The sequence below is a fragment of the Hypomesus transpacificus genome, chromosome 14 (assembly GCF_021917145.1).
Source record: "Hypomesus transpacificus isolate Combined female chromosome 14, fHypTra1, whole genome shotgun sequence".
In the NCBI taxonomy this organism is placed as follows: Eukaryota; Metazoa; Chordata; class Actinopteri; order Osmeriformes; family Osmeridae; genus Hypomesus; species Hypomesus transpacificus.
Genome location: NC_061073.1, coordinates 3,436,718 through 3,462,297, shown reverse-complemented (window position 1 = coordinate 3,462,297; position 25,580 = coordinate 3,436,718). Strand labels below are relative to the sequence as shown.

The 25,580-nt window shown below is 49.5% G+C and overlaps 1 long non-coding RNA gene across 1 annotated transcript; it reads left to right on the top strand.

Annotated features, from left to right (window-relative positions):
* Nucleotides 1-1,603: 1,603 nt before the first annotated feature.
* Nucleotides 1,604-24,618, top strand: LOC124477058. The gene is made up of 3 exons (XR_006957076.1): nucleotides 1,604-2,010; nucleotides 7,208-7,258; nucleotides 24,354-24,618. It is a non-coding gene; the product is annotated as an uncharacterized LOC124477058 (long non-coding RNA).
* Nucleotides 24,619-25,580: the final 962 nt, after the last annotated feature.

Sequence of the window (25,580 nt, the reverse complement as noted above, 5' to 3'; positions counted from 1 at the left end):
ACAACCAGTAGAAGGCACTCCATACACACAAATTAGCTCCTTGACGTCAAATTCAGATCAGACCTGGAATTGGCCTCTCAAAACTAATTAAGTATCAACAAAGACTGATTTGTGTCACATGTATACATGCAATAAAGATAATTTCTAATTAGGTACAAGAAGCAAGCAGTGCAGTCATTGTGTAAGAATGTTTCACAAAATGGAAAAAATGTTGTCCATGGTTGACGATCCAGATACTATTGTTTATCAAAATATAAACTCCATGTAGACCAGATTTTAGTCCTGTGGCTCAACAATATTCATTGTTTGTGTCTGACAAGTTATTACATGTTGTGTAAGTGTAACTGTCCATGTAACCATTAATGTCCTGTGAGGCTAGACAACACCCCATGAGCTAGCTAAGTCTGTTACTCATTACTCTTCAGACAAACAGGCCAGACAAGTTGAAGTCAGGCAACCTAAACCTCCTATGCTCTACCTGGCGGGTTTCCATTTCGTACAACCCCATCCTCGACTTGAGCCCAGGGAGAGGTCTCTCTTCTCTATCTCTCTGTGTCTTTGCCTGACACATGTCTGGCATGGCCTACTTTCTCCTTGATGTCATCAGTCATTGTGAGGACCTGTGAAGGCCATCCCTCCCTTACTATCTCTCTGCCACAGTTCAGGCTGTGTCAGCAACAAGGGGCTGACTCACAGCCCGACGATCCCCCTCAGCCGTCCCCCTTGGGAAAAGAAGACACATCGCTCCCCAGACGGACGGCCTCATTTGCATGGTTATAAATCACTCACAAAATGACAACCAACCCGTACAGCACAACATAAGCAACAGGGCCACCAAACTATATGTGCCAACCACAGCTTCATCTGACTCCCGTGAGCTGTGGCGGGGAGAATGCCGAATGTCATTTGGAAATCTTGGTGATGGTTTGTGTTGTTGACAAGGTGGGTGTGGGTTTCATTCTACATGTGCAGGCATGTTCAGAGCCCCTACAGGTAGGTTTTCATTCCTAGACTGGAATGTAGCATGTGTCAGGAATGGTTGGATTTATGTGATAAACCTGATTTATAGGGAAGTGTAGTGTAACTGCCCAGAGTGCTATCTGCTGAAGAGTGAAATTGTGGTATACTCATGGTGACTGTAGAATGTAAGCACTATTTTAAAATGTTTAATCGATACGTGACTTGATGAAGCTTGAATTAAACAGTTGAGACTTGAACCAACCAGTCCCTAAATCATGACAAGACAGTTAAGTCTCTATTAGATCGATAAAATGGTTTGTGTGTTTTTAACCATAGAACCTTAATGAAACATCTCAAATCTCCATTTAGACATTAATCTGTAACGGATTAGGATACAAACACTTTAAGATTTATGGGTTATAAAAGAAGCATCTAAGATTATTTGCAGCTGTGAGTGAACGCGATCATCCATTGCATATTCTATAAATCTTTTTTTATCAGTTCATTATCGGGCATTTTGAACCAAGTACGCAATGTTAAACCTTGCTATTTTGTTGTTAGTCATCTCATTTCGTTTGATATCTCTCGGCAACCAAATGTTCTGTGTGAAGGGGGAGGAGAAATCCACTCATCCCGGTTGATGTTGCGCCAGTCTCACTCTGCGCGCAGTTCCCTTAATTTCCTGGTTCTCATATGCAATGTCACCCGAGGCGGATGTTTGACTCACAGGTGTGTCGCTAACTGAGCCCTAGCTCAAGACAAAACACACCTGGAATCACCATGTGATCTTGTACCTGGGCGTGGAGAAAAGTCCCTGCTATTATCTGACTCTTTTGTTGAGTTGAGCGATCATTTTTTTCTGGTGGATTTGTCAAGCGCTACACCAGTATTTGAACGGAATAGTGCCTTTCTACAACCGTCTCAGCGCATGTTGGAAGAGTAAAATGTGAACTTTACGTGTAGGCTATTACTTGCGGACTTATATGTTGTTGTTACGAGGGCATCGAAATCTTCACTGCTCGCATTTGTGCAACTGTTCCTTTCTTCAAGGTGAGTTCGGGATATCACGGGTCTTATCCAGTTAAACAGTCTATTATATGCTTTCTGTTTCAGTAGAACTATTCAAATGAAGTCGCTTGTTATTTTACATGTGTCACCTAACAAAGCGCTACGCATTTTTATCAGAGGAGCGTAAAAATGGCTTGCGACTTGTATAGACAAATGTCTGTACTGTATCTACACGAGGGTCGGGACTCCTATGTTTAACATCAGTCGTCACACTCCTACGAAAAGTTACCCCACCAGCTTTAACAGTATGCAATTATACATGGATGTGAAGGTGTGCTATTTAACGGCCGAATTTAAATGGAAGTCGAGGTAGGGCGGCGCGGATTATTTGTTTTACTTTGCATTATAAGATCTAAACCATTACAACAATAGTTTCAAAGGTCGACGATTTGCAATCCTCTTGCAAATCTGCACATGGCTTAACTAACTAGGCATAAGAGAATGTGGAAGTTGTTTGCCCCTTCACCAATTTGTTGACAAACTTCGTATTTCAATCATTCAACTGCGGTTCTTAACAGTATGGATGTGTCAATGGCGGTTTTTAAACTTGGATAATAAGTCATGACATACTGCCAGGAACGTTGTCTCAAGGACTCATGAGCTGTTCTGATTCGCTGGGTTGGGTTATGAGGGCTTCACACAGACAGATCGTAACATGCATGAACAAAAATAGGTCTATATTTGTGAGACTCATGTACTGTGAGTGTGAATCATCCCCCTGCCTGTTGATACAACGGGAATAAGATACGTTGTTTGTCGATTTGGTAGTGAGCAATGTATCCTGTTAACGTTTTGTCTTTGCTGTGGAGACAGTTTCCCCATTCATGTCAGTGAGTTGCTCTTGTCAGTCCGTGTCTCTCTGTCCCTGGCTCGGTCCTCACGGCTCACTGTACAGCCTTGTTGGCTGTTTAAATCCTCCTTTTATTCCTTAACCCTGTATCTCCTGCCCCTCTCACAGACCAACTGTCCATGCAATGTTCCATCTTCTGTGGATTATCCCCATTAAATGGTATTAAACAAACGTTCTCATAGTTGAAATGGATTAGTCCGGGTCGGGGGTGGTTAGGGGGGCATGTGGAGGGAGGAAGTATTGCTGGTGGGGTAGTTTAGAGGTGGGAGTGTGTGTATTTAAATGTTGGTGGGGGGGGGGGGGGGGGGGGGGGGGGGTCAGCACCCAAACTCCTGACAGAGAGGAGCTGGGTTCCCAGTGTGAGCCATCTGCTTCCAGGGACACACACAGGCAACAGAAAACGGTGTGTCTCTCCCTTAACCCTCTTTCTGTCTGTCTGCCCCACAGTGCTTCATTCAGGGTTAGTCTCATGCTCTGTGAATAAATAGACACCCAATCTCTGTTAAAAACAGTGATCAATGTTTTGCCTGCCTTCATCATTAACGAAATGATCCTCTCATGGTGTTTAGAGACTTGCATTACCCCTTTACGTCACATGCAAACATTTCGTAATTCAGGGAAATTGCCCGGTTCACCTCAGTTCATTAGTCATAAGGGAATGAATAGATGACATTACAGAATTATCATGATTGTGTTGGCTGGAGTCATGGAATTATTTATCATCAGGTTTACTTCGTGGTGAGGTCTTGTTTCAGATGTTAGAGTTTAACCTAGTTACAAGTTTCAAAATGTGGAAACATCTCTTACGGTTTCTTGTTCATTTCCCTTAACTGCCCTTTTTTACTAGGTCATTAGTCACCAGGACAGCACATTTGTTGTTTTTCTCCTCAGTCATTTTGCCAAATGGTTTATTCTGTCATGTCTCATCTGCTGGTATGTCTTACAGCGTGACAAGTATTTGAGTTTTAAAGGTCATTAGTGGTTGAATCGATCCTTTGTCCTTATTTTCATTTTACAGGATTAGTGAGCTCCTAGTCTTTTAAATTTATGAAGGAAAGCCATAATCCCGGTAAGCAGTGTCGGCCTCACTGTCTGTCTGGCACTGCCGAAGCATCCTCTTCTCCATCCCAACCCAGGTGAACCAAATGCTGCATCTCCCGTCTCTTTGAAAAGGGCGTGGCACCATCTGACCTAAAACGCTCCTAGCTTTCATGCAGCGTATTTGTCTCATTCATTTTGTAGAGTTTGGTGCGTGTTGCTGGTGTGTCAGTTTGGCATTAAAGGATGTATGTGTGTGTGTGTGTGTGTGAGGGGTGGGGTTGGATGGAGATTGGAGATCTCCTTCAGATTGGAGATTTGTCTTTTCATGTCAGGGGGGATTATCTTGTGTTGAGGCGATGGCGTGCTGAGGTGGATTTGAGTGATCTCATCTGCCTCTGGGCTGTATGGCTGCCACTCTCGGATTACAAGGTCCTGTCCCAAACCTTGCCTTCACCACCTGTACCCTTCAGGCTACATTCTCCCTGTATTCTTTCTATCAGACACCAGGGAATCCAGGCCGCGTGCCAAACCTATCATTCCTGTACTGTGGAAGCTCAATTAACTACCAATCCAATTGCTACTCTAGCCCATGGTCTCCATTGTCCATACCCGATCCCAAACCTATAATTCACCTCGTCTCCTGTGCCCTTCAGGCTTCATCATGTGACTGCTTCGATAGTTGGTCCCCACATACCCCTATAGCCTAAATCTACTCCATGGCATTCCCTTCCCCCCCTGCTCTTCAACACTCCTAGTTCATGAAAAAGCCAGCGTGGTAATGATTGGCCTACCTCTGAGATGAGATCATATCATTCTCACGTCTTCCTACCAGCAGCTGGCTGCACGGCTGGGTCCTGTTTTCCGGGGCGAGCAGGCCCGCATGCCTTCCTGATCCCCCCCTGCCATGCTCTCCAACTCCCACTACCTTGCAATCAGCATACAGTAGCCTGGCCAGAGGTTGAGGACCCCCTCCCTGGGAATTTCCCAGCCCTTTCCACTGGTTCCTACCGCAGGGGTCCAACTCCCGCTCCTCAACCTTTACCATTACTGCCAGATTAAGCTCCGCAGGGTTCACTGTGTCACCTTCAGACAACCTTGACTCGCTCTCAACCCACACACTGGACCTTTCAGCCCACGCTGGCACTCTCCACAGTGCTCTCTCAACCGACCACGTCTCTCTTTTCCACGCAACTCCCAACCCGTGGGTTTAAGTCGCTTCTCTCGACTTAAACCCACACCCCACTCTGTCTCCGTTGGCACCTTGAACAGACGATCCCCCATCCACTCTTGCAACGGTTTGCACATCAGTCAGAGTGAAAATGTGTCGAGAAATGTGCTTGGAAGAGATAAATAAACTGGCTGTGTGGGAGATAGGGCAACTTAATTGGTGGATTGGAAAGGCTGGACGGGCACTTTTTATGCAAAGGGAGCCAGAGATGCTTATCTCCCAGGGAAAGTCGGGAGGACGATGGTGGTCGTGATTTCAGGCGAGGCGGGGGAGGGAGTAATGTTCACAAAGTCAGCCTCAAGGAATACATCCCCCGTCGCAGTTCGAAAGATGGTATTAGGAGCGTCGGTGGTGTAAGCTGTCAGGAGCAACCCTGAGGAAACGTATCTGAGAACTCTGCAGGTACAATACAGTCCTGGGTGTTCACTTTCTTGCTGTCCTCCTCCTTCTCTTCTGGCTTCCACCTGACGACTGACAGACTTGACAGGACACCCACAATGGATGAGCTTTCGAAGCTGCTGGCTTATTGGAGAGATGTCAACTTGCTAGTCTTGGCCGCTGGCAGAGGCTCATATTATGATACCCAGGGCGGAGAGATGGAGAAATGAGAATTCCAGTTGGCTAGAAATGTGAATAAGGTCACCTTCATTGCTTGCTTGGGAAATGTTGGTCAGATCTCTCTCTCAGAGAGACATTTTGGCTTGAGAAAAAAGGGAACGAAAACCCAATTTGTTTCTTGTTTTGGTAATTGAACCTGGCAAGTCGCGCTAGTCAAATGCTATCCATTTAGGACTTCATAGAAAGTCTCTTAAGCCCGTTTCCATCAGGCTGATGTTGACCGACAATGTTTAGTCTGAGTCTGTTTTATGAAGAAAAGAAGACTACGGGATCTTTCAGACTTTTGAGTTTAATGAAGATGAGTTGACGCATCATTTCAGTGTAAATTGAAAGAGCATTTGCAGGAATTGACATCTGGATGATGTATGGCTTTCTTTAAGAGGCTTGGGTCTGAAAGCAGTCTCAAAGTTAAGGAATAATTGAAAAACTGCAGCCACTCACTACCTATAATGACTTTCTTTGCTTTTCAGTTGGTTTTCTTATTTATTTTTTAAAATAAGAGTGGGTCCAATTTGAGTGACATTTCATCCTAGCAGAGGCGCTGCAGGGTGCAATCCATTTTTATCCATGTGCGTAGTGTCACAGTTAATCCTCAAACAGACCAATTTCCTCCTGCCAAGATCATTTTTAATTATCACCTCGACTATGTGACTAATAGGAGGTCCAGCTGGTTGTTGCTAATATGGTAGTGGCTGTTAGGATATTGCCCTCCCTTAGATTTTTTGCATGTTCACTGGGCGATTAATTATGAGGTAGTGGACGTGGGCCTTGGCCAAACGGGGCTGGTGTACGACAGATGCGGGAGGGGGTCAGTGCTATGGCAACAGCTGGAAATGAAGGTCACTCCACCCTGAGAGAGGGAGATATGGAGGGGAGAGTAAAGCTAGGGCGAGAGATGGCCAGATAGATGGAAGGAGTGATGGACCACTGAACTGGCAAAGTAAGTCTGAAGGACTTGCGTAGTCCAGAGAGAGAAAAAAGAGAGGGGGATAGAGAAGCCGGGCTGTTTGACTCCTACATTTTAACGAAGTAACTGGTGCTTCTCAAAAGATCTACGGTTGTTTATGACCCCACAGGAGAACTTCTCCATGTCTCCATAAATTAAGCAAGGCCGTTCAGTAGCCTATGGCCCAACGGGGACCCATTAAAATGACCCCAACAGGAATTCCTCAAGTTACTGTGCCTCAGGCTAAATGTCACAGGATCAGCATCATCTGCCTCCCATGCGGACACTACTCATGCTGACCGACTGTAGTTTTGCAACAACGTCTGATGTTTGTTGTCTAGTAAGCACTTCATTAACGCAACAAGGAAGCTGCTGTCTGAAGTCAGTTTCCAGAGAATACAGAACGGTTGGTGTGTTGGTGTGATCAGGGGACTGTGTTTGGGTTCTTAGGGAGTTGTAACAGCATTTTCATTTCCCCCTTTGTTCCCTGGTTTAGTACTGCTGGTGGTTGAGTTTGGATTGTCTTGATGCGGACAGATGAAAGATGGTGAGTAGATGTTGGTCAAATGATCATTTTATTGTTTTACATATATTTGAAAACAGGTAACTCAAATGAAAAATGAAAGAAACCATCAATTTAATTCAGTTATGGCACACAATGTCCCTAGACGCCATAGCATGTACCGCATGGCACTGCACGTTCAAAAGAATGTTTGCACACTGCCACGCGCAGATGTGGCTACCAGTGCTTCAAGGTCCCATGACATGAAATGTTCACTTTAGGAGGTTATTTAACATTAATATGAGTTCCCCTAGCCTGCCTTTGGTCCCCCAGTGACTAGACATTTTGATAGGTGTACACCAAACAGTGGGTATTCTTCTCCGCCTTTGAGAAAATGAAGGCTGAAACGCTCGGTTTTGAAAATGCTGGTTTTATTACGTCATAAAACCGAAGATTACCTCCCCTTTCTCTGCTTTGCCCACACAGTGAATTTGGCCCACCAATGAGAAAATGAGCTACGACCGTGCGAGCGTGATATCGGTTTTCCTCGGGACATCATAGCTTGCAAACGACCGAAGCATGGCAGTTGGCCCCGCCTCTTTCCTCCTCATAGCATTTAAAGCTACAGACACAAAAACAGCAAGGCCTGAGGAAAGCTTATTGTGGGACTGCTCGTAGTGGCTGTAATTCTGCTGAATTTCAGGAAAAAAAACTTCAGAAACAGTATTAGGGGACCACTAAGGCCTATATAAAAGCATTCCAAAACAGCATGTCATGGGATCTTTAAGGCCTTGCCCTTGGGCTCCACCTTCAGCTTTTGAGTTGCATACTAACAACAAACAATGAAAATAAACTCAACATTGGGTTCCTCCAGGAGTTGAGCCAGGCTCAGGGTAACAGTCGGGTAGTCCTGTGGTAGTTGGATAACAGGCCTGCAGAGAAGTGTTCCTTAGTGGAGCAGTAGTAAGCTTTAGGAATCTCAGCTATGCCCATTACCCAAGCAGAGCCAGGGAACAGGCAGGAGAACTTGGACTTTGGGAACGGAAACAAGCGTTCGAGCGTTTACGACTTCCTGTTTTTACTCTCAACACCTCCGTCTCCGACTTGGTTTCAGTTCTCTTTTCTACCACCACAGCTCTCCTCTCCTCCTAGTTTTTTGTTTTTAATTCCCCAACTTTTTTCAACCAACCTTTTCTCTTTCTTTGTCTCCCTTTTTCTTTTTTTTTCTCTCCCAGCGTTAGCCCGTGTGGATATTAATCCTCGTGTTTCACCGCAGCCCCAGGCTGGGAGCTGTCTGCTGAAATGCAGATCTGTGGAGATGTCACTATGGCAGTGCGTCCTGGTGTGTGTGCGTCCCCTGCAGCCACCCTCTGCTATTCAGACCCAGCCATGTCATGCATTATTCCTCACTGACTCATCTGGGCAGCCCCAGACGTCCTCCAATCCCAGTACTCTCTGTTTGGTTTCAACTTCCCTCCAATGGTGGAGAAGCAGGAAAAACACAGATTGCATTTTCTGCCTGCAACTGCATTTTACTGAAATATTGAAAACATGCATATGTGATATGTTTATGGATACATTCACTATCTCTCTATTCTTCTGCACTGGGTTTGCGTTGCCTTCAAGCCAACCAAATTACAGACCTTAGAGAAATGGCATCATGGTATTTGCCAGATGCCTTCCAAAGAATGCCTAGATATTTACAAGCCCTGTCACCATCCACTCTCATACTGACTTACACACACCCAACCACACACTCCCCCACATGCTACTTTTGTAGCATGCTACATGCTCTTTTTTACGTTGTGTCTCGCCTGATTCCACGTCATTGATCTTTTAGTGGCGCTCAGTTCTTTAATTACAGTCATTAGCCAGAGAAGGTTAGCTGTAGCCAGGGTTAGAGTACCTTATTACCCAGACCTTGTCTCTCTCCGTCTAAATGTCGTCGTCTGAAAACAACAGATGCCCCAGCAGTTACAATGTTTACAGAAAATACACTGCCAAATTGGATCCCTAAATCGGATAGATAATAGATTTTTTTTCTCCTTTCCAGCACCCCCCTTTTCAATAGGAAATGGAGGGAAAGTGTGTGGAGTTCAATAGCAGATTGAGGCAAAGTGTTAGGCTTTGTGTCTGTCATCTCTGCTGTCATTGGGTGACTAGGCAGGGTCAGATTATGCTCCTATTTCCTTCTAGAGAGTTCCATTAAAATGCTTTTCTGAGTGCTAGTTTGTACTTTCTGTTTGAGTTCATTGCGTTTGTCTGTTTTTCCTGTGTTCTTGTTCTTGTGACAAGTCCATTCCCTCTCCCCTTGTCCAGAGTAGCTCTGCCCTCTTTCACTTCTCTGTCTGAAAGCTGTGCAGACATCAGTACAGACATTCCTGAGTGTTTAGGAATAACTCTTTAGTGTGACAGACTCCGTGCGAGTTATGGAAACTTGCTGTCTCTCTGCAGTTGGACCTCACTGCCCGTCTCTCCTCTTCACGTACTCCGAGACACAACAATGCGCTTCTCCCTGGAGTGGAGAGCTAAAGCAGCACATCTGTTCCACATGCAATATGTAAACAAAACAATCCTCATCACCAAATCTTCTCGATTATTGTGTGCGTGTGTTTAAAATAAAATGGCTGAGGAGAAAATCTGATCAAGGAGGATCAAGTATTTGATCCATGTAGACCAGTATTTTCCACTTGTGAGCAAGTTAAGTGAACGGTCCTTTAGACTTTCACACAAGTAGCACTGCAACATAAAGCTTGGGTTAACACTGCACCGGTTAACACTGGTTTGACTTCAGTCTTTCTAATAAGACTGACCCTGGTTGGAATACGCGTACATGGGCTACTGTAAAGCCAAGACTACCTACCCAATTGTTTGTGTGTCTCTGTGTATTGTTGGTGTCTTGAGTTGAAACCTGAATACGCCTACACTTACCCTTGCCTTTTAAAGTAGGTTACAACTTGAGATGTGAGTCATGCTTAAGTCTCCTTACATAGCAGAGGGCAACCAGTGAGGCCTGGCCTTCGACAAAGAGGGCTTTCTGAGAAGTGGGTTAAGCCTGGGAAGAAAGTGATGTGCTGTGAAACGCATGGTGTCAGTCTGGCCGTTTTATCCTCTGCGGAAGTGATGGAAGGACTCCGGAGTGGACGCTCAATTTACTCATTCGAAAGAGCAGCTGAAAATACAGCCATGTTTTTTTCAGCAATGAACCACTGTTGGCACTTCGCCTAGCATCAGGTGATGCTAATGGTGAGGTGCGTGTATTTTCAGGGATTAATAATAGCCAACCTCTCCCTACCCCCAGGAAGAACAGACCAATGCAAATCCCATTTCTTCTTCCCTTATTGGAGGTGTGTATGTATGTACGAGTGCCAGGGAGGAGTCTCTCCTTGAGCACTTCCATCCAGCTGGACCCGTGTGTCTGGGTCAGGCCCTGACAGACACAAACACAGCCCTGCTCTCCCCAGCTTGATCGATTCACTGTTTGCTCTGTCTTGTCTGAGTGCGCAAGCTCACACTCCTTGGCTCTGGCCCTGGAAAATAATCCCAAGTTGGACCACAACACACACACACACACACATGCGCGTTCTGCCTAAGGGAGTAGGGCAACACAGGCATGGATCCATGAATTCCTCATAACGCAATCTGTCGGCTGATCAATAATTCAATTCTATCTGTGAGCAAGCATGTCTGGATCCAATCTCACCTGCGCCTCCCCTCAGCCTCCTCTTAACAAGGTGGGCGTTATGTCGGGCGTTAGATGTGGAGTCAGATGGCTGAGCGGTGAGGGAGTCGGGCTAGTAATCAGAAGGTTGCCAGATCGATTCCCCGCCGTGCCAAATGACGTTGTGTCCTTGGGCAAGGCACTTCACCCTACTTGCCTCGGGGGGAATGTCCCTGTACTTACTGTAAGTCGCTCTGGATAAGAGCGTCTGCTAAATGACTAAATGTAAATGTAAATGTAATGTCCTTGAGCCAGGCTGGGCTTATGGGTGTGTGTGTGTGTGTGTGTACCCATCCGTGTGTGTACCCATCCGTGTGTGTTTGTGTGTTCACCACCCCAGTGCATAAAGAATGTGTTTATAATCATGTAGTGTACATGGGTCCATCGTGTACAGCTTCTGTCTGGGTATGAGTGCATGTCCAAAGCCGTGTGGTGGAGAGTGTGTGTTTGTGTTCGTAAGTGTTGAACTGAGTTTGCATTGTTCTATGGCCACGTGTTTGAATGAGCGTGTGTGTGTGTGTAGGGGGGATTGTGTTTGTGTGTGTGTTCAGGTGTAGAGAACTGATGTGTATGCGTGTCCGTCCAGTGGTATAGAGGACAGGTGTGTGTGTGTGTGTGGATGAGTATGCGCATGCTGTCCTTCCCTCCAGGTGGTTTGGAGAATCAAAGGTGTGAATCTCATTAGAGGATGCGGCGCCTGTGGAGGGGCAGTAGCTAAGTCGTCTGATTAGCTGGCCCCCAGGCCTCTCCTCTCATCCCCGTCCAAGCCGGGTCTGGGGGCCACTGGAATCCCCCTCCCTCCCCAACACGCACACCTCCACGACACCCAGCCCCAGACAGGTTCACGGTCACCAGACAAGGACACGTAAAACTCCCCCCGCTATCGCCCCCGAGCTCCACTCTCTCATGTCCAAGCCCTAATCAGCTGTCGGTTTCCAGTGCTGGTTTTTATCCATCTCTGAGTGGTTTATGAAACGGCACACTCGCGTCCCCTCTCACCCTGTGGCCCTTCATATCGGGCTTCAGAGCTTTGGAATGGTCTATTTCCTGGGTTGTCACTGAGCGTTTCAAGGCCTTATCAAGGGCTGTGACCGTGAGCCCACCGTGAGCCCACTATCATCCAAGGAGAAACTGGGCAACAGAAGACTTCTGAAAGACGATTGGCGCCTAACGTGTTCTCAATGGGCTCCATTTCTATGTCTGTCTGTGTCTCTCTCTCTCTCTCCCCCTCTCCACGTTCCTGGTGAGTCTAATGCCTGTTCAGATAAAACAACTCCAGAAAACTTCTACTTTTCACCCTCTCCTTCCCACAGATAACCACACTTTATCTAAAAGTAGACACTGGCAGCAGTCCTCTCTCTCTCTCACTTTCAGTTTTTCTCTCTCTCTCTGTGCTGTCGGTGTATTGCATGTAATCAGTAATGGAAGGCTTGTGGTTTTCTAGAGGCCCGGGTGCTGGTGTGGGAATGATTGTGTTGAGGGAGGGAGGGGAGGCTATTTGGGGGAAAAGGCAGGAGGGGGTGAGGCTGGCTGCCTGGTGTATATCTGCTGACTGTCACTTCCATTAAGCGGCCTGTCTTCACTAGTCTCCCTGTATAGCCTGGTCCCGGGCTCCCTCAGAGAGAGAGAGAGAGAAGGTCCCTTTTGTCCCTACAGATCCGTCCTGCCTGCCCCAACCCCTCCCTCCCTCCTAACCGCTCCACAGATATGCTGTAATTACAAGGCAAGTCTCAGCTTAAAGTTTCCTATGAGAGGATTTTGATGGTCTTTTTTTAGGGCTTATTTGTGTCATCTGTGACGCTTTCTTCGTGGAGTTTGTCGAAGTCTACGGATGTTTATCTCTGTTGATGTAACTTTTTGGCCTCAATTTCTCAGAGATGGAGAACAAGCAGGGCACAGAACTCTCTCCAGACACCCTACTTTATACGTTTCCCTCAGTCCCCCTCCCAATCAATAAAAAAAAGAAACTTTTTATTTATCATGAGGCAAGTGACCGAATAGTATGAAATGTGGGAAGCATCCCGAAAAGGAAAACAGTCTCCTGCTTTTTTCTGTCTTGTTGATATTATCGGTTGTCCTGGCCTATATGAACATTCGTCTGTGCCCCATATGGAACAGCTCCTGGGAATTGTGAATCATTTATTTTACAAATAAATAAAACTGTTGCATTTTAAAGGCCGCTGCAATGCCCCCGGTTGTCCAAGCCAGTGAAACAATCAGTGCATTAATTGACAAAGTCAGTTCAGAATATCAATTAAGAGACACTTTGTCTGCAGTCAAGTCACACAGGAAGAAAAGAAAAAAAGCAATTAGAACCAATTGTGGGCTGCTGTTGTCTCTGGCTGGTAATGATTTGTTACTTTTGGGTTTATAAAGCCAGCTATTTACCCTGTTAGCCTCCCCATACCCGTCTGGGCGTCGCTTTGTTTATTGTTATTAATAGTCTGTGGTCTTGAGATCCCCCATTTGTGTTGGTGTGTTTGTTTGTGGTGTGTGTGCGTGTGTGTGTATACAGCGAGACCAATGTGTGCTGTAGTACAACCTCGAGGGCTTCATATCAGTCTCGCTCAGTCTTATCCCAGTCCAGACATGCTCCCACTCTGGAATGACAAACATCTCTATGGCTAACTCACACACCAGAGTAGGCCTTTGCACTCGCACATACCCAGTTGTGTAGACAAAGAAACTCACACAAACACAGTAACACTGCTGCTCATACTGACCGGCACATGCTCTCACACACACACACACACACACACACACACAATGTTTACGCAGACACACACACACACACTCTCTCGCTTTCTCTCTAGCTCTCCCTGACACACACTAAGCTTTCATGTCATTCCCAAAGTGGGGGCCATTCTCTCTCTAGTAATGACACGGTTGTGGTCCTCTCAGCAGTCTTCTCAGGCAATGTGTGTGTATGAGAATGAGAGACAGAAAGCTCTTACCTAGAGGTGTGCAATCAGCCCTGCAGACGCACACTGTCATCCAGCCTCAAGCGGAACCCTTCACGTGAAGGATCAGTTGAGCTCTTCTGTCTTCAACCAGCTTCCGGCCTGATTATAATATTTCTCATCATGTTTTTGATTTTTCTATCTTAACAGAATGACTCACACTTTCCAACTCTACACCACCCGGGTTTGATGCCAATTATCATTGACTTGTTTGTTCGTCCAGCCCTATTTGGTTGTGGCAGAACCAATTAAAAGAAGGGGCTTTTGCTCACTGAGCGTAGCAAGGTGGTTTCATGGCGTGTGAGCCTTCCCCATGTGTATCCTGGGGGTTTCTAGCGACGGTTAGTCTTGGCACGTGCTGCGAAGGCCAGCGGTGGAAGGTCGATTCAGGCCCAGGCCTGCTTGACTTCAACCAGTGAAGGAATGTTGAGACGTCTGAAAGTCACTCATATACCGACTGCTGCTCTGCACTTTGAAGAGGGGTATTAGTGTTCGCAGTGGTGTCTAGAGAAGCTGACTCATCTTTATTTAACGGTGGATGTCCATGAGTCAATCCTCTTTTTCCTTCCGTTCGTGTGAGGGGTAATGTAAAGGGTGCACTGACAGACCTTAAGTGAAAAAGAAATATTATTCTTAAAGTATACTCACAAAGTAGAAGCACTCATACAAACATACTCATGTTATACAAAGAAAGTTGTCAATAAGTGTGTGAATATTTGAAATCTGGCTGGTTGTACCATCCAATGTTGAATGTTCGCCAAATGTGATGCTAGCCGCAATGCTAATATTTGCTTTTAAACACTGACATTGATTTAGGCTAACGCCAAACGTTCCACGTTTTCCGTTATTAATATCAATACATCCTCCGACCAGCGGGGGCGATAACACCTGCATGAGAGGGGCCTGAGGACAGAGGTGTGCCGTTGGACCCCTATTGAACAGAGCCCAGCCGGCTTCTCCAGGTGAGCAAGATGGTACGTTACGCCTGCAAGGAGGTGCTCTACTGTAGCTGACATCCAGTTCTCAAGGGACTGGAGAAGGTTTAAGTGCGATAGCTAAGTTTCCGCGTGTCGTTTTGCACCCTCTTGGCTATTGGCCTCTGGCCTTGATCCAGCTAACCACCCCGCGGCCTCCTTCGCTAAACTGAGCCACGTCTACACACCTGGATACCTTTAGCCAACAGCCAGCGGTGGGGAAGCTCTTTCCACAATGTTTCAAGAAACGTTTGGGGATTAAGCTTTGGGCTGTTTGAGGGGCCCAGACCAGGAACAAGATGTTTAGCTAGCACCTGCCAGAGTCCCTTGCCCTACACCACCAGCTACAAGGAGAGCTTGGTGCAGTGTGCAGTTGCCACAGAGGGTATTTCAATTCATGACCTAGCCACATGATAATGGCTTCCCCTCCTGTTTATGGATTGCCCTCTCACTGACCTTCGCTTGCACAACTGTTTTTGTCGTCAAGAACATGTTCAGGCTTGTTGACAACCCTTGGAGCCGCTAACTGCTAACCACTAACAGCTAACTTATCTCCTGAGCTGTGATGTCAGCATCCTGTCTGTGCTTGTTCATGGCCGCCACAGCTCACCCACTGACCAACGTCACTGTGAAATGAGCTAAGCCTGTTGTTCCAGGGGGCATTAACCTATATGTAGGGATGGGCACGTCGTCATCCAGACCTGGAACAAGGACTGCTCTAGATGGGTGATTAGTCACACTGGTGGGTGTTGGTCTGTGTAATATAATTACTGCTAATGTGTGTTACAAACCGAGATCTAGGTGATTACTGTGGGATGAGCGAGGCTAACTGTATTATTAAATGTAGTGTGTGTGTTTTACTGAAAGGGCACGTCGCCTACGTCACTATACTATCTTTGTAGAATGCAATTTAGTCTCGAGTTGGTTTGTATGTGACTGGATTCTGTGCACCCGTGTTTGTGAACACGCCAGCCAGGTTCACTGGTAATGATAGCTGTGGTGAACAAGCTTAGCTCCCAGCTGGGTACGCACAAATGTGGAAAGGAGCTCGAGGAGGGTGGGGGGAGGGGTGGGAGGTGGGGGGAGGAGGGATTGAGCGGAGATCGTGGGTTGGGGTTTATTGTGCAGGTGCAGTCATCCGAATGAACAGACAGAAAAAGAGGTGCACATATGTGCCATGAAAGATTAATTGCTTTCTGTTAGTGCTAGAACTCATCATCACCTCAGAAATCCAAGAGAATAGCAAAAAGACTGCAACGCAAGCCTCACCTGTTGAGTCGTGACAAATGTCACACACCCACAAGGCAGCCCAACATAACGGTGTTTCTGTGTTAATGATGAAAAGCAGTTTATTATGTTTACCTGAGCTAGTTAGTGGAAGCTGGCACCGTTTGGAGGGGGTACACATTGGACGTGTATGTGTGTGTAATTGTTGATGCATGTCTGTGATTTTGTGTGTGTGTTTAAACCTGTGCTTGTGTGTGTTACCGTTAGTGTGTGTGTGTGTGTGGATAAGGGGGTCATTCTGCTGTCCACAACCACAGCTGTCGTCGTGCTTTAATTAGTTTTGCCTGGCACAGGGATCACACCAGCTTCTCAAGTGTTTAAGAGCCAAACAATAGGTGTTTATCAAGGTCTAAATACAGCCAGAGAAGAGACATTCATTTTGCCAAACGCCTCAAGATTTTAGACTCAGACTGTCTATACAAACCTAGGCCAAATAATGCTTAGTCTGAGCTCATAGCTGGCCACTAAATACTGACGTACCGGAATGTTCTCAGTTTAGAGCATTGCTCCCTCTCTTAGCCTTTACTATTGCTTTCTCCTCCATCAATCTCTGCCTTTTTCTTTGCCTCCCCCAATCTCTGTCTCTCTGTCTCCCTCTCCCCATCTCTCGTCTGTCCAGGGACAGATATAATTCTGCATCTCTCTCTTTAACTCGTTGTCCTCTCTCTTCTCTATCAGAGCGATGCCATTGACTCATTAGCTGAGTAGTCCTCAGCTATCATCTCTTCTTCTTTGATATTCTTTGACCACACTGGGTCCCAATCCGAACAGAAGGATTTTTTTCACTCCAGCTAATGATCCGATATGAGTCGACAGTCCCTCCCTCCCTCCCTTTGTTCCTCCCTTCCTTTGTCCTGTCTTCTTCACGTCTGTGGATGCTACCTGACGAGGCTCATTTATCAAATCCCCCCCCCCCCTCCAGCCACCTGACTCTCCATTGCTGCGTTGGGGCCTGGGCCAGCCAGGCAAAGGCTGGGCAGCTGGGCGGACGTGTGGAGCAGAGGGAGGGAGAAGGGGAGAGGGAGACTGGAGACGGCGAGAGAGGAGGAGATGCTGAGTATAACCGAACAGGACTGAGCTCTGAGTTCAGGTGTGGCTCCCCTCTCTGCCTGGGGGTCTTCCTCACTGCTTTCCTCCTTCTCTCCCCCTCTTCCCTCATCTCTCCCCTCCCCTCTCGCTCTGTCCCTGCCTGCCTCTCTTCCCCCCAGCTCACCCCGACCCAGACAGTGTGACTCCAGTGAGAACCTCTGCTCCAGCTGTTGCTCCCTCCCCCCCCCCCCCCCCCCCCCCCCTCCCAGTACCTTCGCGTGTCAAGGCCTAGAAGCGGCAGGATCTGACAGTAGCATCGGCCCCAAGCTCATTGTGCAAGCTACAGGAATACTAGGGGATACTTAACCAGATTTCACAGGCGTCGTAGTCTGCTGTATTAACACAAATCTAGCCCCATATGAGGACATCCAATTCCATAACGACTTTGTGCAATAGACTGGAGAGACGCACGTGCGCACACGCGCTCTCACACTGCTCCCTGGAAGAGATTTCAGAGATTTGTGAAGGCTTGACCAGATTAGAATGCCAGCAGGAGGAGAAATCTCCTTTCCATCCTGTCATGTGTGTTTCCATTGTTGCCTGTCATTCCCCTGTTCTGTCGTCTTCTCTCTTTGTGGGTTTGTGTTTCTGCTTGCTATCTGGCTCGCCATTGATAACACCCAATCCCTCACGATTCTTGGCATACAGGAGCAGCGGCGATTGCAGCGTAATGTGTGTTTGTCCACTCGATTTGTGTCTTGTCTGTGTGCGTGTACTTAATGTGTGTGTGTGTTAGTGTACTGAATGTGTGTACTGTATGTGTGTGTGTGTGTGTGGGTTTGGAAGGAGAAGGGATGCGACTCCTGTCGTTGTTTATCTACCTTGCCACTTCCAGATGGCGCTCAGCAGAAAGAATCCACTTCCTGACACAGTCCTTCTCCCCCTCCCCTTGTTCCCTCAACCGTTCCTTCCCTCCCCGCCTCCCCCTCCCCCTCCCGCCGCTCGCTCCCGAACACAAGCTCGTTTTCAGGGCCAAAAAACGCAGTAGGCGATGAGGGGGGGTGAGGAGGGGGCCGGAAGTGGGCGGTGGGGGGTGGGTGGAGACCAGGCAGGAAGGCAGATGGAGACTACAGGAGGAATTCTGGAATGTCAGGTGTTGCTGTGTCAATGTGTGTGCGTGATTGCATTTGGGACATGGGTGTGTGTGTGTGTGTGTGAGTGCAGGTGCGAAAGTGTGAGTATTTGTGAGGGTGTATGTGCTCGTGTACGTTGTCAGCCGCACTTTGCTTCGTGTAAAGTTTGTTTGTCTCCGTGTGCGTGTCTGGTTGTTTGCTTCGTTGGTGTGTGTGCGTATGTTTGCCTCTGGGTGTGTGTGTCGCGTTTCTATGTATTAGTGGGTTGGAACTCTGTATCCATTGTCTGCACGTTTGGCTCCGTACCCGTGTGTTTGTATGTTTTGTCTCCGTGTCGGTGTGTGTGTATATAGTGTATGTAATTTATATTTGTCCCTGTGTTGGTGTTATTGTGTGTATATATGAGTGTATTCATATTTGTCTCTATGTTGGTGTGTGCCGGCGCTCCTGTCCACGAGTCCTTGACACATTTCCATTCGAGGTCATTGGTTCACGAAATCTTGTCTGGCGCTCCAATCATGTCGTCCAGCCTCGTCCCTTTGCCCGGGGATTGATGGCCGGTCAATTCCACCGCCGGAGATAATCACACGGTGTCAGCCTCCACCGATCCAAACTCCTTATCTGCCTCTCCCTCTGCCAGCGCGCCGCAAAATGACCACCAACCGGGAGCTTCGCTCTTATTGTCTCTCCCCGCCTCCGCTTAACCCCTCCCAGGAAAGACGTCCCAGTCCTGTATGTGGCGTTCTGTTCTAAACGACCCTCCCTAGCCTCCTTTTCTTGTCTGGCAAACGCTTCATATTATTAAGCCTCATAACACAAACAGGCCACCTGAGGAGGATGATGATGATGACAGGCTTGTTTTCAGCCGCTCCGTCCCTCCCTCGGAGCACGCGCCGTCGTGCCCGCCGTCTGCCCTCCCTCCCCCCCCTGCTCGTCTGCTCCGTTTCCTCCTCGAGCGCCCGGCTGATGGACTTGGGAGCGTCGTCCTGCCGCGGGGAGGGTGTGTGCTAATTGTGGCCTAATGGGAGGTGCTGCGGCGCGAGGGGGGTAAAAGCGTCGGGGTCTCCCGGGGGCCGGGGCAGGGGCTCGGCTGATGATCGCTGCTCCCTGCTCAGCATGATTATCCTGTCTGGTTAATGTGCTCTCGACGCACAAACTAATGGAGGGGCCTCGGGAGGCAGAGTCTGTACGGGCTGTCAGAGGGGGCCAACAGATGGGATGGAAAGGTGGAGGGGTGGGGGGGGGGCAGAGGTGGAGGGTGAGAAAGACACAGAGAGAGTAAGAGAGGGATGGAGGGCGAGAGGGATCGAGTGGGAGACAGAAATGGAGGGAGAGAGAAAGATTAGTGTGGAGAGGCAATTTTGGTGAAGAGAGAGGTATGGTTTGATCAATTATGAAATGGAGCCCTTTTAGTCAGTGTTGGCAGCAATCTTTGCTGGTTAACTATGTAAAAGGGTCATTTGGAACGGTCTCCTAGCCTTTAGGAATAAAAGCTGCCCTTGTTTAGAGTTTCAAGTATCCATCCACACACACACACACACACACACGGATGTTGTTTATCCACATAAGTTTGCACAGAATGTCCTGTAGAGTGACTGTGACTGTGTTTGTGTCTGTGTATACTGTATGCTGGGAAGGCGTGTGTGTGACTGTGTGTACGTGTAGTTATGTTGGAGTGTGTGTTTGTGACTGCATGTCTGTGTGTGTGTGTGTATATACATGTTGGAGTGTGTGTGTGTGTGTATACATGTCGGTGTATTGGTATGGAGTAGGTGGTGGGGTATTCCCGTGCGGCTGGCCTGGCAAGCTCGGATCCTAACCCCTCTGTAATTAATCACCAGAGGATTACAGGCCGGTCTCTTATGCAGGCCTGCTCTCCATCGCTCTGCTCCCCTCCAAAACACTCCTCCAACTTTCAGCCTAGTCACACTTGATAGCCCCGACCAAACCTACTCACTGCTCTGCAACCTCCCCCCACACAAACACACACACACACACACACACACTGCTACCCTGCATCCATCTCTGTTGTGGTGCTTAAGTGACTCCTGGGTTGGACTGACAGACTGAACTAATCTGATCAACAGCTGGAGAACACGCACGGTCACCGTCTTCACCGTAGCCGGAAGGCGCGCGCCGACATGCACGCGCGCACGCATCACTGCTTCTTGTCCCGTCAAATACGGGGAAATCTACCGCCTCCTTCTCCATACACATTCCTAAGTCAGTTTACACACACGCGCGCCGCGCACACACACACACCCCTCTCAGCTCATTGGGTAGACAGAATCCCCTGTGACAGCAGCCCATGCCTGACTCCATCTCTATCACCTCAGCACCTCACAGGGAGGCTGATCGGTGCTACGCTGAATACATTCCCCCCCCTTCGCCAGACAACTTCCGTGCCCTGGTTCCCAGGTGGACCACGATCAGTGACAGGAGGGCATCGCCGCACCGCGCCCCGCGGAAGAGAGAGGGACAGAGAGAGGGCAGACGATGGGTGGAGAGGAGGAGAAACTATATGGCTGCCCCCGCGACAGACGAGCAGTCGAATGCCTGGGACGTTTCTCACCGGGGGGGTAATGACGCGACGCTCAAGGCAATTAAGAGCACAGACTCCCGGCGTGCGTCTGTCAATCACTCGGCCATCATGGCGACAGCTCGAAAAGTGGAGAAAGCGCCGATCCCGACACTTGAAAGGTCACTCACCTGAGGTGGTCTCGCCCCCCACGTCTCTCTTTGTCCTCCCCCCCCCCCCCCCCCCCCACTCCCAGCCCCCCCCCCCCTTCCTATTTTTCTCTCCATCTGAGCGCCGAGCGTGCAAGGAACAGTCCCCAATCAACTGTACCGTTTCCTAATGTGTCTGGCGCACATTTTGTTGGAAGCCGGTCCTCTCCGCTCCTCCTCTTCCTCCTGTTGTTCTTTCTTGTTCTCCCAACTCCCCCCCCCCCCCCCCCTACCCCTCTACTCCTATTCCGTCACGGCGGCTGAACGATTTCCTCTCACCGGGCATGGTTCTCACTGTTTCCCAGCCCGTGTCAAACGAGACTCCTATTTAAGCTCATTAAATGTTTCCAAGACAATAGGAAATCAATGGTGCATACGGGTGTGAGAACTTTTCTCTTAATTTAATTCCCCCCCCCCCCCCCCCCCCCCCCCCCCCGCTATCTGTTTGCAGATCTTTCCCTCCCTCTTTATCTTTCTCTCTCGTTCCACCCTCCCCTCCCCCTCCCTCGATCTGTGACGTGACTCTCGGTGAGGGGGGGGTGGGGGGGGGGGGTGGTAGGTAGGTAGGCGGAAGGTTTCGGAAACCATCTATGCCTCGCCAATGGCGATTGGCGCCACTGCGTACTGACGTCCAGCTTTCAGGATTCACCACACGACTCGCCAGCGACTTAAAAGATTCATTGACCCGACAGCACCGCCGCTACTGCTTTAGTGTTTGCTTTGAGCCCCGAGGAAAAGAGTTTGAAGGAAAACAAAGTTTGGTTGTAGTCTTGAGGAGGGATGGAGGAAAGCAGGAACTGGTCGTGTTCATTGATTTAATCAAACACAGCTTTCTCTTTCTCTACCCGGGTTGCCTTCACACTTTCCCCCCCACTCCTTCCCTACCCCCCTTCTCCATCGCTCTATTTCTCTCCATTCTCTCTCTCTCTCCCACTTTTGCCCTTTCCGTTCCTTGCTTGTCAATGTTTGAATTTGATGGATTCTGTGCTCTTGTGTGGGGTGTGTGTGTGTGTGTGTGTGTAGTCATTGTGTTTCTCTCGGGGGGGTGGTTTGGACCTACACATTTTTTCCGGAGCTCCTGTAATTGCTCTTTTGGGGGCGTCTCTCTACCTCACAGCTCTCTGTCTCTCTGCTGTTCTGTCTCTCTTTTTGTTGTTCTCTTCCCCTCCTTCGTGACCCCCCTCCTTCTCTCCCTCCCCCTTCACCTCTCAGTCTTTGACCCCCTTCCCCCACTCTTTCTGTGTCCCTTCTTGGCTCATTACGGAGGATCACCCACCTGCCCAGCGTCTGACTTCACACACACACACACACACACACCCTTCCACTCAGCACTTTTTCTGAGCTGGCTGTCGCCTGGTGCTGTGCTATCTGCTATAAAAACAGCTTTGCTAATACTGTTTGGCCAAGTAACGGAAACAATGGCACCCTGTTCTTTTTTTTTTTTCTTTCCTCTCTCCTGCTTGTGGAAACGGCCCCTTCACAGCGCTGGACTGGCTGTCAGGAGCATGCAGGAGCTTCACAGTTGAGCTTCTCCTGCTTCCATCTGCAGCCCAGCCCTCCAGCCCCCAGCCCTCAGCCTTTAGCATCCAGCCCCCAGCCTTCAGCCCCCAACTCCAGCCCCAGCCCTCAGCCTTTAGCCTCCAGCCCCCAGCCCCCAGCCCCCAGCCTTCAACCCCCCAACTCCAGCCCTCAGCCTTTAGCCTCCAGCCCCCAGCCCCCAGCATTCAACCCCCAACTCCAGCCCTCAGCCTTTAGCCTCCAGCACCCAGCCTTCAACCACCAACTCCAGCCCCAGCCTTCAGCCCCCAGCCTCCAGCCCCCCAATCCAGCCCCCCCTTGTGGGGTATAATGGATGGAGCCGGTTGCAGCTTCCCAGCTCAGAGCACCATCAGAGGAGTTATCTATCGGAGGGCTTTGAGTGGCCCGTGATGAATGGCTCTGTGTCTCTGCGATCGATAATCTGCGAGAACCCAGATGAGCTGGATGGGGGCCCCCGCTCTCTCCTCCCCCTTCCCCGCCACTCTCCTCTCCCACCGCCCCGGCCCGTCCTTTTCATAATCCCCACTATGTTTGTGAAACTGTCCCTCTCATCCAGTATGGACTCGAATGGACCATTGATCTTTTTACCCTCCGCTTGTTTTAAAATAAAAGGGCGATCTCCTCTCCGCCCAAGCATGTAGCAGCTCTGACAGCAGTGATTGCTACAGTGGCGACTGGCACGCAAACGCTACTTTAGGCTGATCGAAGGGTGTAATCGGAGAGGCAGAGAAAGCGCAAGTTGCCCCTCCCCCCCCCCTCCCTTATCCCCCCTTCTGTGAGATGAGTAGAGTGCTCTTCTGAGGTTACCAGAACAATCCAGGGTGAGGTAAGCGATGGGTCCTCATGTGAATACATGCACTCAAACACACATGCACGCGTGGGCACGCACGCGCACGACACACTACAAGTACTGCTGCCTAGGCTTATTGAATGTAATCGGCCTCAAAGCTTGTCTAACAACCCCACCCCTCCCGAATGAAAAGGGTTGTTTTAGCCCCCGCTTAATCCTTCTGTAGTTTTGTTTTGCATACGGTATTTCTGCAGCGCAGCCCTCTCCCCGGACCACCAAACATGGATTTTCACTGTGGTGTGCGCGGGCTGGGCTGGGACTGTAGGTGTTGCGCTCTTTTGATCTGCTTACTGCTCACACGCGCAGTACAGGGATTTGAGATGAAAAGGAAGCGAGTCGAAATCGCTTCCTTCGCCAGGGACCCACAGCAGAGTTGGTATCCTCCCCTCCATCTCTCGCCCTCTCCGTCTCTCCCCCCTCTCCCGTCGCCTCGTCTAGCTTTCAATCCCCACGCCCTGCACCCTCCCCCCTCCACCGGCTCTCAGCTTCTCTTCCCTCCCTTAGTGTGACATTAAAGGTGGGTGGTGGGGGGGGGGGGGGGGTGGGGTCAGAGAGGGCTTCTGATAATTGCATAGCTGACGGCTACCGCACCTGTTGCTGTCAGTAGTGTGTGTGTGTGTGTGTGTGTGTGTGTGTGAGTTCGAGATCCTCTGGCCTGGTCAGGGTCCCTGCTCGGCTAGTCTAGTCTGGCTCTCGCTGCACTGACCATGGAGGAGATGGGGGGGGGGGGGGTGTCTGTGTGTGTCAAATTGGAGAAATAGTGAGCCGAGTAATGTGTGTTTCAGGCACAAACGTGCAGGGTTACGTCCGTGTGTGTACACGTTTCCGACCCCCACGTGTGTCTGTGTGTGTTATTGGCCTTGCGTCTGTGTCTGGACAGCACTGACAGGAAGCCTTCTCTCTTGCTCTCCCCTGCCCAGAGCCCAGGCCCTTAATGAAGCGGAGGGTCAGCGGCGGTGTGCTGCTAATTGGCTGGCTTTGCCCGGGGCTCCGGCTGCCTGCGTTTGAAGCGTCCGGCGAGGGTCCGCTCGGCTGCGGCGCGCTCCGTTCCGCTCCGGCGGCAAACCCGCTCACAGCGCCTCCGTCCGCCTCTCCCTGGTGAGTAGCGGCAACCCTCCCTCCTCTCTGTCTCCTTCCTTCTCTCTCTCTCTCTCTCTCTCTCTCTACGCCGTGTATCCTTTCTCGACTCCCGCTCCCCCCCCCCCCCCCCCCCCCCCCCCCCCCCCCCAACTACAGCAGTAGGTAGTCCTGCCCCCCCCCCCCCCGCCCCCCCCCCCCCCCCCCCCCTTTTTTCACCATCTTTCTCGCTTTGACGGATCCTTTCACTTCCTAGTCATAGCTGTAGATTTTCTCCTCGTCACATCGGAAGCTACACTTTCACTTGGAACTCTCTCACGCGTTCTCATTTTTCGATCTTTTGTGCTCTCTCTCTCTTTCTGGCGCTCCCGCTCTCTATATCGCTCTCTTTTCTTCCTCTTTTCTTTCTCATTTTTAGACTTCCTCACACTTTAAGTGCCTTTCGTTCACCGCTGGACTCTCGCCACCCTCTCTCACACTATTCCTCCTCACTCGCCACGCTGAGATTTGGGCAATTTCCACGGTACCCTGTTGGCTTGCGTCCAGGAAAAACCAACTTCCAGCCTCATTTCTTTCACGATGGGCTTGGCTCAGCCACACTGTTTAGGGGAGGGGTAGGGGAGGGGGGTGGGGAGTGGGGGAGTACGAGGGGGGGTGGACAGAAGAGATAGGAGGTAGCCATAATTAGCTTACCTTCCTTTTTCTCCTCGTTACGGCTTTTCTGGCCCTTATTGTTTAGCTGTCACTGCCAGAGGTAGAGAGTGGGGAGGCCAGCCTCGAGGGAGGGAGGGAGGGAGGGAGGGAGGGAGGGAGAGGGAGAGGGGGAGAGGGGGAGAGAGGGGGAGAGAGGGGGAGAGAGGGGGGAGAGAGGGGGAGAGAGGGGGGGAGAGAGAGGGAGAGAGGGAGAGAGGGAGAGAGGGGGAGAGAGAGGGAGAGAGAGGGAGAGAGAGGGAGAGAGAGGGAGGGGGGGGAGGGAGGGAGGGGGGGGGAGGGGGGGAGGAAAGCGGGCCACATTGCAGGGATAGATATACTGTCTCACCTGGGATATTTTCCCTCACTGCTCTAGCCTG